Source organism: Sciurus carolinensis, chromosome 4 (assembly GCF_902686445.1).
Source record: "Sciurus carolinensis chromosome 4, mSciCar1.2, whole genome shotgun sequence".
Taxonomy (NCBI): domain Eukaryota; kingdom Metazoa; phylum Chordata; class Mammalia; order Rodentia; family Sciuridae; genus Sciurus; species Sciurus carolinensis.
Genome location: NC_062216.1, coordinates 88,954,959 through 88,971,138, shown reverse-complemented (window position 1 = coordinate 88,971,138; position 16,180 = coordinate 88,954,959). Strand labels below are relative to the sequence as shown.

Here is a 16,180-nt window from a genome sequence, read left to right as displayed (position 1 = left end):
TGATAAGAGTTTGATTTCATTCTTCTCTATGTGGATATCCAATTTCCCCACACATTTCTGTCATTTCCTGTTGCATATTCCTGGCAACTTTGTTGAAAATCCTTTGACGGGGCTGGGTACATAGCTAAGTGGCAGCACACTTGACTATCACGTGCAAGGTTCTGGGTCTGATCCCCAGAACAACAAAAATTAAAAATTAAAATTAACTGTAAAGGTGTAGGTTCATTTCTGGGTTCTGGGCTCTGGGCTTTTTTCAGTTGGTTGGTGGGTCTATTTTTATGCCAATGCCATGCCATTTTAATTAACTATCAGTTTGTAGTTGAGTTTGAATTCAGATAGTAGGATACCTTCAGCTTTATTATTTTTGCTTAAGATTGCCTTTGATATTTAGGATTATTCATGATTCCAAATGAATTTTATCTGTGAAAAATGTCTTTGGAATTTTGATATGGAATCAACCAGATCTGTAGATTGCTTTGGGTCGTATGAACATTTTAACAATGTTATTTCCTCTAATCCACGAGCATGGAATAACCTCCATTTAATTTTTCTTCAGTTTCTTTCTTTAATATTTTATAATTCTCAGGTACAGATTATCTTCCCAATTAAACTTATTCCTGAATTTTGTTTTGGTTTTTTAGCTATTGTCAATGGGATTGATTTCTTAATTTTCTCAATTTTTTTAATATAAAAAAGTGTTACTGATTTTTATGTGTTGCTTTGAATCCTGTAGCCTTACTTATATTCATTAATTATAACAATTATTTGATGGAACCTGTTTTATATATATAAGATTATATTAGCCACAAATAATGACAATTTCACTTCTTTCTTTCCTATTTAGGCTTTTTGTTTGTTTAATTTCTCTAGGTTAATTGCTCTGGTTAGGACTTTGAGTACAATGTTGAATAGATTTAGTGGGAATGAGCATCTTTATCTTGTTCCTTATCTTAGAGGTAAAATTTTCCAGTTTTCACCATCAAGTATAAGTTAGCTGTGGGCTGGTCATTTATGGCCTTAATTATGTTGAAGTACATTCCTTCTATCCCTCATTTGTTGAGTTTTTATCACAAAAGAATATTGAATTTTGTTAAATGCTTTTTCTTCATCTCATGATATGTTCATATGATTTTTGTCTTTTATTCTGTTAATCTGATATAACATATATATTGCTTTGCCTTTGATGAACCATCCTTGAATCCCATGGGAAAATCCCACTTGATCTTGGTGAATAATCCTTTTAATATGCTGATGAATTTGGTTTGTTAGGTTTTTGGAGTTTTGCAGGGTTTTGTTTGGTTTTGGTTTGGATACTGGGGATTAGAACTGAGGGCACTTTACCACTGAACTTCATCCTCAGTCCTTATATTACTTTTTGAATTTGAGATTGAGTCTTACTAAGTTGCTGAGACTGGTCTTGAACTTGAGATTCTCCTCCCTCAACCCCCTGAGTTGTTGGGGTTACAGATATGTGCCACCACACCCATCTGGTTTGTTGGCATTTAGTGGAGGGGTTTTGCACTGTATTAATCAAGGATATAGGCCTGTAATTTTCTTTTTTTGTAGTGTCCTTATCTGGCTTTGGGATTAGGGTGAGCTTGCCTTATAAGATGAGTTCAGGAATACTCCCTCCTCTTCAGTTTTTTGGAAGAGTTGGAGGGTTGGTGTTAGTTCTCCTTTAATTGTTTGGTATGATTCACCTGTAAAATCATTAGGCTTTTCTTTATGGGAGACATTTTATAACTGATCCAATCCCCTTATTCATTATTGGTCTGTTCAGATTTTCTATTTCTTTAAGATTCACTCATGACAAATTATATGTGCCTAAGAATTTATCCATTTCTTCTAGTCTATCCAATTTGTTGGTATATTACTATTCATAGCAGTATTTTATCATTGTGTAATTTGGGGGTATCAGTTGTAGTGGTGTCTACTCTTTCATTTCAGATTTTATTTATTTGAGTCTATATTTTTTTCTCATTCTAGCTAAGTGTTTGTTCATTTTATCTTCTCAAAGAACCAGTTCTTCATTTCATTGATTTTTTAAAAATTTTTTAGTCTCTATTCCATTTATTTCTACTCTGATCATTGTTTCCTTCTTCCTGCTCACTTTGGGATCAGTTTGTTCTTTTTCAAGTACCTTTAGGTGTAATATTAGATTGAGATCTTTTCTCTTTGAAATAGGCATTTATTGCCATAATTTTCCCTCTTAGAACTCTTTTTGCTGCATCTCATAAATTTTAGTATACTGTTTCTATTTTTAAATTCTCTTTTGATTTATTCTTTGAGTTGCTCTTTGTTCAATACAATGTTATTTAATTTCCACATATTTGTGAATTTTCCAAGATTTATTATTGATTTCTAGTTTCATACCATTGTAAACAGAAAAGTTACTTGACATGATTTCAATTCTCTTAAGTTTGTTGAGACTTGTCTTTTGACCTAACATGTGAACTATCCTGAAGAATGTTCTGTGCACACTTAAGAAGAAAGTGATTCTATTGTTGGATGGAATACTCTGTATATCTGTTAGGTCCTTTGATCTGAAGTATAGATATAATCCTCATTAATTTTCTGAGTGGATGATCTGTCCATTATTGAAATGGGTATTCAAGGCCCTCTCATTATTATATGACAATCTATCTCACCATTCAGATGCTTTACTATTTGCTTTCTGTATTTAGGTGCTCCAATATTGGTTGCATATAGATCTGTAATTGCTTTATCCTCTTGATGAATAGACCTCTTTATCAATATATAATAACCTTCTTTTTTTTTTCTTTTTACAGTTTTGGACTTCAAGTTTTTCTTTTAATCAGATATAAGTATAGTATCCCTGATTTTTTTTTCTAGTTTTTATTTATGTGAAAAATATCTTTTCCAATTCCATCACTTCCAGGTGTTTGTTCTTAAAAGTGAAATGAGTTGTAGGGAGCATATAGTCAAGTCTTAGTTTTATTTGTTTGTTTCCCATTCAGTCACTCTATTTATTAGAGAATTTAATCCATTACATTCGTCTTAGTCTCTTTAGTGCTGCTATAACAGAATATCACATACTGGGTAATTTATAATGAACAGAAATATATTGACTCAAGCTTCTAGAGGCTGGGATGTCCAAGATCAAGGTGATAGCATTAGGTAAGGACTTTCTTGATGTGTGTGGGGGGGGGGCATTACATGAACAAGAGGGAGAGGAAGAGGGTGCTGAATACATCCAGTGAATGTATATATTCAGGATCCAAACACCTTCCATTAGCCTCACTTCCCAACACTGATGGCTCAGGTTTCCCACACTTGGACTTTGAGGGACGTATCTAAACCATAGCAACAAAGTAGTTATGGACAGGTAAGGACTTGCCGCTGCTGTTTTGTAATTTGTTTTCTGCACTATTCTCACCTGGTATATCAGATCAGACACTGCCACCACTGACAGAAGCATGAAGCCACCACCAAGACTTAAACATGGTGGTCACTGGAACCTCCATCTCCTTTTTCTGTTTCTGCCTGGTACCAAGCAGTTTAATCCTGCCTTATCCCCAGTGATCCCCATGAGGTAAGACTGAAGTGAAACTTCCTGGAAAGTATTTTGGAATGTTAGGGTAGCTGAGTATCTGTTCGATGTCCTCATTTATCACTGTAAGGACCAGGAGAATCCTCTCTGTGGCATTGTTCTGAGTTGGGAAGGAGAAGATCGATGTCAAATTGAGAGTGTTAATTTTACCTTTTAATGTGTTCTTTTATTATTATTTTTAGTTGTAAAGGGACACAATACCTTTATTTATTTATTTTATGTGGTGCTGAGGATCAAACCCAGTACCTGATGTGTGGTAAGCAAGTTCTCTACTACTGAGCTACAACCCCACCCTAATGTGTTCTTTATTTGGTTCTGTGGTCCTTGCAGGTGTCTCAGTCTCAAGTTTTAGAAATTTCACAGTCTCTCTTGTCTGTGGACTTTCTGGGGTGGAGGGAGTGAAGCCTGGAAACTTTTCTTATCTGTATTTTCTGATGAGTCAATCATAAGCATAGGAAATATGAAAAATAAATGTTATAAAGACAATGACATGTTAAGACAAAATGATGTTGGATTGGGGTCAAATGAATGTTGTTTTCAGCTTTCATTTTTTCTCTTTCTAATTTAGCTATTACATCTTTTCACCCTTGTAGGCAATGTTTTTATTATGTTTTTTTCTTTTGCTCTTTTCTGTCTTTGTCTTGCTTTTCCCCCACTGGATCAAAACCAAATTATTCTAATTAGCAGTTCACAACTTTGTCCATTTTCAAGACTATAACACAAGTCTAGCATCATTGACTAAAATTTATTTAGATGTATAGAGTTCAGGAAAAAGAAAAAATCTGAAAATGTCTGATAATATGTGAAATCTAATGACTGGGAAAATTATGTTTGAACAAGTTCTTTTTCAGAGAATTAATCTACTATGTATAACATATAGCCATAAAGCATGTGATATATGTACTGCATATATGTATGTAATTTTACACACATATATATCTTACATAATTTATATCATTGTATATCAGGTTTTATATATATTTTTATTAATATGTCATGCTTTTCTTTATGTGATTAAACTTCATGGTGAGCATAAATTTGATGACTGAATACATTCTATCATACAATCTTCCTTCTTTCTGTTATGGTAAAAAAGTGTGAAATATAAGTAACATCTTAATTTTTTTTTTTTTTTCAGTACTGGAGATTGAACCCAGAGGCATTTACCACAGAGTTACATAAGCTATATTGCTAGCCCTTTTCATTTTTTATTTTGAGATGGGGTCTCATTAAGTTGCTGAGGCTGGCCTCAAACTTGTGATCCTCTTGCCTTAGTCTCCCCAGTTGCTGGGATTATAGGCATGAACCACTCTTCCTGCCATTTTCTTAACCACATTTTAAATGTACAGTAGATTACTGTTAACTATATACACACCATGACTCTAATCAGTCAATTGGTTGCCCAGCTGGCTTCTGAATTGGAGTTTACCACTTACTTAGCAGGTATGTAAAGTTAAGCTAATTTAGTGACCACTCACACTTAGTTTTCTCATTGTGCAACAGAAATATAATATTATTATCTCATCAGAGTACTACCTAAATTAAATAAAAACATGTAAATCACTTAAGGCAGCAAATAGTACCTACTCAATCTGTCTTTGCTATTGTTGATAGTATTGGTCCATTTAAGTCAACTTTATCTGTCAATCACAATGAGGACCAAGAAACATTTAGTTGCAATTTACATAATTTAGATTGATTTTGCATCAGTAAAAAGAAAATATTGTCTTTGGACTACCTAAGATCATGTTTTTACTTTTTAAAATGTAGCATATCAGTTGGGTGCAGTGGCATAGTACGTATAGTCCCAGCCACATAGGAGGATCATTTGTGCCCAAGAACTAGAGATTCCCCTGTCAAAAAAAGTGGTATATCCAACTGAAACCTTTTGTTTCCCTCTCTATGGTTTTACCTATGTAACAGTGCCTGACATAGAGTAGACAATCAATCATTTTTTTCCTTTTCTTTTTTCTTTCTTTGTGTGTGTGTGTATATGTGTGTGTGTGTGTATATACACACACACACATGCTGGGGATTTAACCCAGGGCTTTGCATATGTGCTCTACCACCGAGCTAAACCCTCTTGCTTCAAAATGTGAACTGGTTGTTCTGAGTCAACACAAGAGATATATCATTGAAGCCTTGGTTGATAGTGGTAGATGATAAAACTTTTACTGGGTTCATTGACTTCCCATAAACAACTGGTAGAGCCCATTACCCTTCTGCTGGAGAAGATCCTACCATACTTACCTGCCAACAGATACGACCAGGAGGGAAGAAATAGTTTTTCTACCCATTTCCTGTCCCTCACACCACTACTAGCTAACATCTGGCCAGGGGAAATGCACTTATGTGAGCAGAAGTAGATCAAACTAACCTGAAATTTTAATAAGTTAATATAATTGGAAATCTATGGGATCTGCCTGAGATGTCATTAAGGATATGTCAGAGTAGATAGGCACAGTGGCGCACACCTGTAATCCCAATTACACCTGTAATTAATGCTACTTATGAGATATTTAAGTATATGGGCTGCTGTAGTAAGCACTGATATATTTAAGAAGAAAATAATTTACAATATATGCAAATCATCTGATATTATCAGTAATAGTATAATGAAATGTACCAAAACTGTTTTATTTTTTGTTTTAGTCAATTTTATGATGCTAGAAATATCACTTGTGAATTAGTTTAGTAATTGATAATAAAGACAATAGAATTCCCAAAGTATGTGTCTCCAGTTTGCTGCCTGACAAAAACCCCTACTTATATTTCAAGAACAGTACACTTGTCACCTTTAGGAAAATCATAAATATCATAGTTCCAGGTCAATTAAAATTATCTGCGTTTCCTTTTCCCTAATGAGATGTGTGTTTTATTATTGTTTTTTGCAGTGTTGGGGATCAGACCCAAGGCCTCATGCATACTAATCAAGTACTCTACCACTGAGTTACATCCCCAGCCCCTGGATGTGTTTGTTTGTTTGTTTTGGTTTGCTTTAGTATATTGAACATCTTTCTAATATAAACTATGAGAAAGCAATTCTGAGTCAATGGAAGAGATGTGGAAAGATTCAAGATTAATGTTATCCATTATTAGCCTGTAAAACTGAGGAAAAGATCGGTGAATTGTGCTAGTAGAATTCTTCCCCATGGGAGATGTAAGGGTCAAATCCAAAATCATCAGTGGGAAAGATGAAGAAAGATGGACTCTCAGAGCATGTGTTTCCAGTTAGAATCTGTTCCTTGCTCACCATGTCAATTTTTTCTTCCAGGTCCCTCAGGCTGATTCTCTAGGTTAATATGGTGGAGATCATGCTTACTGTAGTAGAGAAAGGAGGTGACAAGCTGAATCCAGTGGCAGTGTTGGAAAGCTTCCCGAATCACACTTGACCCAGGCTTCTCCAGAGAAGATGGACAGAGGGAAAGGAGGTGCTGGCACCAGGTAAGGACTTGGCACAGGACTCTGGAAGTTCAGAGGAACTGGAAACCCAGGTTGCAGGGCACGCCCAGATAGCAATGAACTCCTATGGCCATGAGAGTCTGCAATGCCCATACGAGGGACAGAAGTCCAAATCCCATCATACATAAGCAAATGGAGCCATCTGGGTGATGACAAAGACTTACCTTAACCTGTCTCACATGTGGGACTGACTCCATTAAGACCATGGTGAGCAGCCTGGGATAGTGGTGGTCAGGGTAACCCAGTGTTGGATAGGACACCAAGGTAGACAGACCCCCATCTGGTTTCTAAGATAAGTTAGTTCATCTCCATCCCTTAAAGCTTTTGGACATACACACAGCTGAAGGAGGTCTTGCTTGCTGAGAACTTTGGAAAGTTCCCTCTAGTGAGACTGGACAGGAACGGCAGGGTGTGTGTGGGACTACCTTGAGAAAGCAGCTGAGGCATGGATGGATCAGGATTTTCAGAGACTTCAAAGACGATGCCTGGTCTGATAGGAACCATGATTCAATGCTCCGACTTGGGGCTAATTTGCCAAATAAGGTAGTTCCATCCTGATCTCTCTAGGCAGGGTTGGTCTGGGAAGACAGAAAACAGGCCTTCCCAAGACCCACAGGGATGAAAAGTGGCAAAGAAAAGCCAGATTTGGGTTCCCAGAATGCAATGAGAAAAATAGAGAGAGGGAGGATTCTAGGTGCTGGCTGGGCTGATGGTAACTTCTAGCCATAATTCTGATCCTGACATTGCCTTGGGTGGATATATTTTTAAGGACAGGAACTACATTCTATTTGTTTCCATATCCCCTACCTAGCACAATGCCTGAAACATAGCAGTCATCTAAAAGTGACTGAGGTAACAGATTAAATGAGTGGCATAAATAAGTGGATTAAATAAGTGAAAAGTGGAAATTAAGTTTTTGATAGCAAGCACAGTTTGACAAAGTCACTGATGTCATGGAGCATGAAGTGCTAAATGTGCTAGGTTACTAAGACCTTTTTACATAAGGTTATAGACTTAGTGAACAGAGTTGATAATTGATTTTATTGCTCAACAAATTGCCAACACAAACATAGGCATTATAAATTATGGAAAAAATCTAAATTGTGTTGGCTTTTTAAAATTCACTTTTCAGCTGTGATGAACTTATTACTGTGAAGCCAACAAACAGTTTGAAGGAGTTCTTAATTTCCCAGTAATGTGATAGTGAGCTGGAAGGTGGAATATGACCTAAGGGTTGCAATTCTACACTGGTGTTTAACTTCTTCAAGTAACTCATTAACTATTTGTATTACTAATGCAAAGTGCGTGATGATTCTGAAATAAGTAGACAAATGCTTTTGGAAATGGGAAGTCTTTCATGGTTTTATGCTGTAAGATGCTCTGTGCTTTGTGAGTTGTCTTATATCCACAGAGATATTGCCTCAAATTTATTGCTTGTTGTGTAACTTCTCAACCTCAAATATGGTGCAGTCATAAAGCTTTCACTTAAACTTTGTTTGTGATTCATTTCTCATAACAATGAAACTTACAGGTTGGCACATACTCAGATACCTGCATGGAAACATTTTTCAGAGACGTAAACTGGTGTGGTGCTCAACTTAAAAATACAATCTATTAAAAAGGCAAATTTAATATCATTTTGTTTATATTCTTCTATGTGATAGTATATCTCTTACATTTAAAACTTTAGTGATATTGATATTAATGTGGTTATTATCTTAATTTTACAAGCTTGACATCAGGTTTTCATGTCTGTTGTCTGTTGACTTGTGTAAAATATGTAAAGATGAAATTTCTGCAAGTAAAGATGAAATATTTTCATAAATACTACTAAATGAAAACCCAGTCCAGCAACAATCTAGACATTTATGTCTGTTTTGTTTAACTTTTGTTTCTTAGCACCTAAATGAATCTGGCATAAAAAGAACCTAAACTAATTATCTTCTAATGTCTGAATACTTAAACTGAACTGCAACTAAATAATTTTCTTTCCTATTGATACATAATTATGTTTTGCACAAACAGATGATAGAAAATAATAAAGGAAAATGTTATTTCTTGTTTTTATTAATAATTACATTTAGATCAATCCAATCTTAGATTGCATTAAAAAAAAAAAAAAAGCTTGACCAAGAAAGAAATAGTTCTAAGTTCAGTTCAAATCAGGCTATTCTAGGATGTTATAAATTTATTTATTTATTTATTTTGGTACTGGGGTTTGAACCCAGGGATGTTTACCACTGAGTGACATCTCTGGCCCATTTATTATTATTATTATTATTATTATTATTATTATTATTATCATTATTATTATTATATATGTTGAGACAGGGTCTCACTAAGTTGCTTAGGGCCTCACTGAGTTGCTGAGGCTATCCTTGAACTTGCAATCCTCCTGCCTCAGCCTCCTGAGTTGCTGGGATTATAGGCATGTGCCACTGCTATTCTGAAAGAAAACAATGGTACATGGATACATTGTCAGTAATAGTGGTGTATTATTCTCTTATAGGAAAGGAAAAATTTTTACTAAATCTGAACAATATTAAGCAATTATTGTATGACTCATTCCTAGGGGTATTGACAACATAATGGACAATTGTTTTCAGTTGCAATTGTACAAGGTATGCATAATGCCATGCCTAAAATGTTGTCACTTCTGAGAAAGAATAAAGAATGTGACCAGAGAAAATTGAGCAGGTTAGTGAAGCATTCCGAATGGATGTTGCTTGTGGAAGGATAAAAGTCAATGTGGCTCTTTAGTAAAGAGAAGAGAATATTTAAAGAGCTATTTTCAGATATTTGAAGGGTATTTTGTATAGGACATAATACATCTTATTTTGTATTGCTGGGAGACAAATAAGATATATAAAATGAGACGGGGAGACTTTGTGAATCAATGAATTCCCTGTGCATTGCCAAAAGTGCTCAATATTATCATTATCAGGGGAATTTGTTTTTATTCACTTTAAATATATTTCAAAATAAATATAAAACAGCTTTATCCCTCCCCCCAAAAAAATGAGAGAAAAGAAAAGTAGCAGGCAGGTAGGCAAAAAGGCAGGTAGGCAGACATTCTCAGAAAAAACATGCGGAATAATCTATCAAAGATTTCCTTAAGGGATCAATGTAATGCAATTTGAGATGATAGTCACTAGTTTCTTATGAGAATAGGTAAGTGTATTCCATGTGTGATCTAGTAAGTATAGTAAAAAAAGTATTAAAATAATCATATAAAAATCCTAAAAAATATAAAACTCAAAGTTGATTAAGTAAGGTATGTATGATTGATATTCTCATATATTTCTGGTGGTGGAAGTATAACAAAACAAAAAAAATTTGCAATGTAAAATATTTATAACTTTAACACTGTAATTCTACTTTTGAGAATCTGTTCTAATGGGAAATAATCTTAAATAAGAAATGTGAGAAATAGAAAGTCTAGTGGTTCATTTTCAAAATATAGTATTCAGCCTTAATTGAATACAATTGTAGTATCCCTTCCCTTTTGCCTGCCCCCTGCACTGCCTTAAGCAGGGGGACTGCCTCCGCACCCGCTTGCTAGCCAGGTTCTTGGTAGCAGGACTTTCTGGTAGAAGTCAAGTTTTGCTTTGCTTACCCGCTTTTGGGCACATGTTTGATTTCTTGGAGCAACTCGCTATTTCTAACAGAAAGAAGCTATGAACACAAATATATTAATTACAATGGTTTTTAAATAAGAGAAAATTAGGAGTAATATAAATCCACTTAGAGAGGAAAAGTACATTACCGTGCATGTATTGGACAGAACTATACGTTGTCATCAAATGTTATTTTTTGGGGTAGCGAGGATTGAACCCAGGGCACTTTACCACTATGTTGTGTCCCCAGCCCTTTAAGTTTTTTGTTTTGTTTTGTTTTTGTTTTAATTATGAGATAGGGATTCATTAGTTGCTGAGTGTTTAACCAAGTTGCTCAACCTGGCCTCAAACTTGCCATCCTCTCACCTCAGCCTCCTGAGCTGCTGGAATTGCAGGCATGAGCCGCGTGCCTAGCCCAAAAAGATGTTTTCAAGAAAATACCAGCATAGCAAAATGTTTGTGGATAAATGGAAATAATTCCAAAGAAGTACAGTTCAAATACTGACAATATTTTTTAAAGGAATTATAATAATTTCTATAACTCGCTTTTTAAATTGTTAATAAATTCACATTCATATACCCAGTGACACTTCCCACATCTTTTTGTTTCCTTTTCTATTTTCTGCAAACCCAAATTATTCTGGAGTTTCTTATTCAAATGACTCTTTCTTTCTTCTCCATTTCTCAACTGTTCTTCGTCTTTACCCCCTCTCTACCAGTTTGTTTTCTTGTTGCTGTTTTGTCATTTTTGTGGTGCTAGGGATCAAACCCAGGGTCTCCCGCGTGCTAAGCAATTACCATTTTTGTTTTTAAATTAATCCAGATTAGTTTAGCTTTTCTCTTCTCACTATTCTTTCTAATCTTGAATTCTGCATCTCAAAAGTCCACGACTACACTCTGACAAAGAAGGGGTGGGGGCAGGGAGGAGGGAAGACTAGAATGGAATAAACAAAGTCTTGTGCTAAAGGGAGGATCATTCCACATTAATCATTTTTGATCATAGTTAGTGTGGTTATGAACAGGCTAACAGAATTTGAGACACCAAACACTGAAACAATACCAAATGTTGAAATTTCCTACCAAATTCCAAATATTGAAACTTGGTATTCAAGTATTGTTGTCAAGCAGGTTTTTGTTTAAATATATCAGGTTGTGTGTACTCCCATCAGAAAAATATGAGAATGTTCATCATATATAACCTTCATTAACATTGGATATTTTCTTTCTTAGTCTTCTTTTTTATCAAAAACTAAAACAAAAAGCATCATTATTATTTATTATTATTATTTTTTTTTCCTGTGTTTCCCAGGAAAACCTGGGCTATCCACAGGCATGATTACTGATCAGCACATGCACCTTGGTGGTCCTTTGCTCCTGGGAGGTCATCTTATTGATGCAGAACTTAGGGCTGACAGTCATCAGCATAGAGGACCACCGTCTTGAATTCCTGGGCTCCAGTGATCCTTTTGCCTGAACCAACCAAGCAGATGGGATTATGATGTATGCCACCATACCTGGTTCAAAAAATTATCTTTAAAATGCTGATAAACACACACTTATGATAATAATAACAATAACAACAACAACATAAGCAATGTTACTAACACGTAAGGGACTAGAAAGTTCTCCCAGACAGAAGGGTGAAGAGTCAGCTGTAAAGATAAAAATTTCTTTTGAAACTGTGTCCTAGAACCCTTCTAGTCACTTGCAGTCACTTGCTGAGTAAACAAGTGTGATTTCCATGTATCCTGGTCACACTGAGGGAAGAGATTGCTGGGAAGTAGCCAGTTCTCAATGGGGAGTATGTAAAGAGGAAAGAAAACAGAAGTTAGGGCTTTTAAGAATACTTAAAATTGCTTCCTTGTTTTTGATTTTTTAAAATTTCCATTTCTAAACATAATTGATATTACTTGAACCCTGCTGCTCTCTTTGATTAAAGGAGAAAAGATTAATTGCTGCACTTTGCACCTCACTAGATACTTCCTGGGATATCCTGTTTTCTCTTAACTAGTTATTTAATAATCCAATTAAAAATCAGTAGAATTATGAGTTATGTAGGATAAAGTCTGAAGAAGTCTTGAATTTGCTTTAAAATACTTTACCAACAAAAAGAAAGAAGAAGAGGGTAAGATGAAGCCAGAATGGTAAAATGATAATTTTTAATCTGAGGGGTGCACGTATAAGTATTCATTATACTAATCTCTCTACTTTTGTAAATGTTTGAAATTTTTACATAATAAGATTAAAAGAAATAGTTACATAGAAGGCAATTTCAAGGTCTTATTTTTATTTATTAATAATATTCATTAATTAATTAATTTGTAGTGCTGGGAATGGAACATAGGGGCCTTGTACATGTGAGACCAGGGCTCTACCACTGATAACTATTCTTTTTCTTTTGAACTCTATTTCCAAAATTCTTCACTAGCTCTTTCCCACAACTCACCAAACTCTTCTTGCCCTCATACCTCAGTCTTAGAGTTAGCCTTAAACACACTTTTTCTTCACACTGTTATTCTTTTATTGATGTACTTGAATGAAAAAAAAAAAAAAAAGTTATGTAGGATTCAAGAGAAAAGGACTCTTAGATCAAAAAGAATCTAAGAAGAACAAACACCAGGGATGATGGTAAGCAAAGACGGAAGACAAAGGAATGAGCTCTCTTCTATGTGCCAAGGCAGTATTATGGGTATTTTACACGTAATAAGTAAGACATTCTAGACGGTCTCCCTTCCCCTTCCTCCTCCTCCTGCTCCTCCTCCTCTGGTTTTATTTTCCAGGGCTGGGAATCAAATTCAGGGCTTTAAGTATGCCCGGGGAAGTTCTCTACCACTAAGCCACACCCAGCCCACTTCTTTATTTCTTGGAGAGTCACTAGAAGAGTCCTTTACTTTTCTTTCTATAAATTTAAGGCAGGCAGAAGCCCTTACTCTGTAAGGAGGGTACAGCAAAGGTCCATCCTGACTCCATCATGGTTTTCACTCACTGAGGGTGTAAAGCTGGCTACTGGGGCCAAGGTAGATTGATTTGCCTAAGGAGCTGACAGCTTTCTGGGAGAGGAAAAAAAAATCCTAAATATTCTCTACAGAGATATCATACTCCCTCTTTTAGACATGAAATTAGAGAATAATGCTGAGACAGAAAAGGTAGGCTCTTTCACCCAAGGACCAGTGGTAGGAATGGGCAGTATGTCTCCTAAGATTACTGTAGAGAAAGTTTATCCCTACTGGTAACTCTAAATCATGGCACTCAAACCATGCAAAACTAAGTAGAATAATAAATATTTTTCTACTCTTTTTCAACATAAAGAATTAATTAGACCAGGTGTTCAATCCCAGCAACTCAGGAAACTGAGGCAGGAAGTTGGCAATTTGAGGCCAGTTTAGGAAACGTAGTGAAATCCTGCCTCAGAATAAAAAACAGAAAGGGTTGGGAATGTAGCTGAGTGGTAAAGTGTCCCTTTCAATCTCTAGTACACAAAAAGGAAAGAAAGAAAGAAAAAGAGAGACACACACAACGAGAGAAAGAGGGAAGGGAGGGAGGACGGGAATTGGTTCAGGGCTGGGGGAATAGTTCAGTGGTAGAGCACTTGTCTAGCAATATGCAAGGCCCTGGGTTGACTTCAGGCACTGTTAAAAAAAAATTAATTGGTATTCACAGACTTGTGAACAAGACTAAACTTCTATACCACATTGAATGTTCCTCTCCATTAAAATTAAATTTCAATATAAATTATTTTTTTATACCATGCCCCTACTCAGGAAAATTATGTGTAAAATACTGTTGCCTGCACTTCAAGGAAAATAATTTGGAGTCAGTTGAAGTGAACAAAGTAAGAGGCATTCAAATCACCACAGGCCTAGACTTACTTGGTCATTCTAAATCCTGTTTTCCCTTACCTCCATATCTGAATAGTTCTCACCATTGATTTCCCATCTCATGTCCCATTTTCCTCTTGAAACCTCACAAGTATCTCACTCCATAGAGATATTTTTCTGCATCTGAATTCCTATCACTTATTTTACCACTTATTTTCATAGTCTTCTGTATGTATTTTAGGCATGTAAGCTAGAATGAAACTTAATTTGAGAACAGTGACTGCATTTTAAATCCTCTGAACTCTATAAAGGGGTTAATGTAGTGTTTTACATGTAGGCTGTAAGACTAAAACTCTAATTTGATTAGAATACATGAGTTCTTGCCTTCGGCTCTTTTTAACTTAGTAACAGTCATGGGCAACTGAACATGAATCTTGGGGCTGTTGTTGCTTTACCTGGCAACCAGGAAATACAGTCTCTACAGACACACCCTCATATAAACTGACATCGTATGTCAATATTAGAACTACTGGATAATTACCTGTGGCTTTATGTTCTCAGAAGGACCCATTATTGCCATTTCTAATCAAACATTTTGCTTTAGTCACCGGAAACAAACATCTCTGACTTTTAAAAATGAAGTTAGTTCAGATATAGAAGAAGTACCAAGAATAATACAACTAACCATGTACTCATAAGCCAGATTTAATAAATGTTAACATTCAGTCTTTTATCTTAAGAAATAAAACATGACAGAATTTAAGTTTTCTGACTACATTTTCCTCTTCCTTCCCTGGAAGAACCATTATCCTAAAGCTAATAAATATACTATTTCTATCATTGGTTTTATATTTTTTACCATGCATATTTATATCCATTAATGCTATACAGTATTATTCTGAATCTTCAGAAATGTCACACAAATGTTATGTTATACATTGTATTCTACAAACTACTTTTTCATTAAAAATTAAAATTTCATTAAAAATCAAATCAGCTTCTCAATTTTTTTATTGTCTCTCTTTCACTCCTATTTCATTATTTTCTAATTCTTATTGTTATTTCTTTCTACTTTCTTTGGATTTGTTCTATTATTCCTTTTTAAAAATATTCCATGTGTGCTTGAAAAAATATACATATTCTTTAATTGTGTATAGGCGTATAACACATGGTTCAGCCTTGTTAAATTGGATTACTCAAATATTCTATATTCTTTTGAAGTATTTTTCTGTTTGAGTCATCAATTTCTGATAGAACTATTGGAGACCTAACAAGTTTTCCTTGTATTCTTGAAACTATATTGCTAGGAATATACCAATTCATCATTATTGTAACTTTTAATGGGTAATCCTTTCTCATTATGCAGCATTTGTTTTTAGTGCTATTAATTTACTGCCTTAAATTTTTTTGATGTAGTTCATTTTTCCTTTTCTCTTTTCTTGCTTCCTTCCTTCCTCTGTGTGTGTGTGTGTGTGTGTGTGTGTGTGTGTGTGGTGGTGCTGCTGCTGCTGGGATCAAATCCAGGGCCTCACACATGCTAAGTACTTGCTCTACCACTGTATTTCCTTTGTGTAGTATTTTTCTTTACTTAATGTTTTCTTGTTTAACTTGTTCCATCCTTTTTTCCTCACTGTTTTAATATTATTCTGTTTTTGATATATCTCTTGTAAGCAGCATTTAGTTGTATTTTTTATGAATTTCTATTTTTAAAT

At 35.0% G+C, this 16,180-nt stretch overlaps 1 long non-coding RNA gene across 1 annotated transcript; it reads left to right on the top strand.

Moving 5' to 3' along the window:
- The first annotated feature begins 3,425 nt into the window (after positions 1–3,425).
- LOC124983838 (uncharacterized) lies at positions 3,426–14,086 on the top strand. Its single transcript, XR_007108502.1, has 3 exons — positions 3,426–3,553; positions 6,846–7,015; positions 11,960–14,086. It is a non-coding gene; the product is annotated as an uncharacterized LOC124983838 (long non-coding RNA).
- The last annotated feature ends 2,094 nt before the right edge of the window (positions 14,087–16,180 follow it).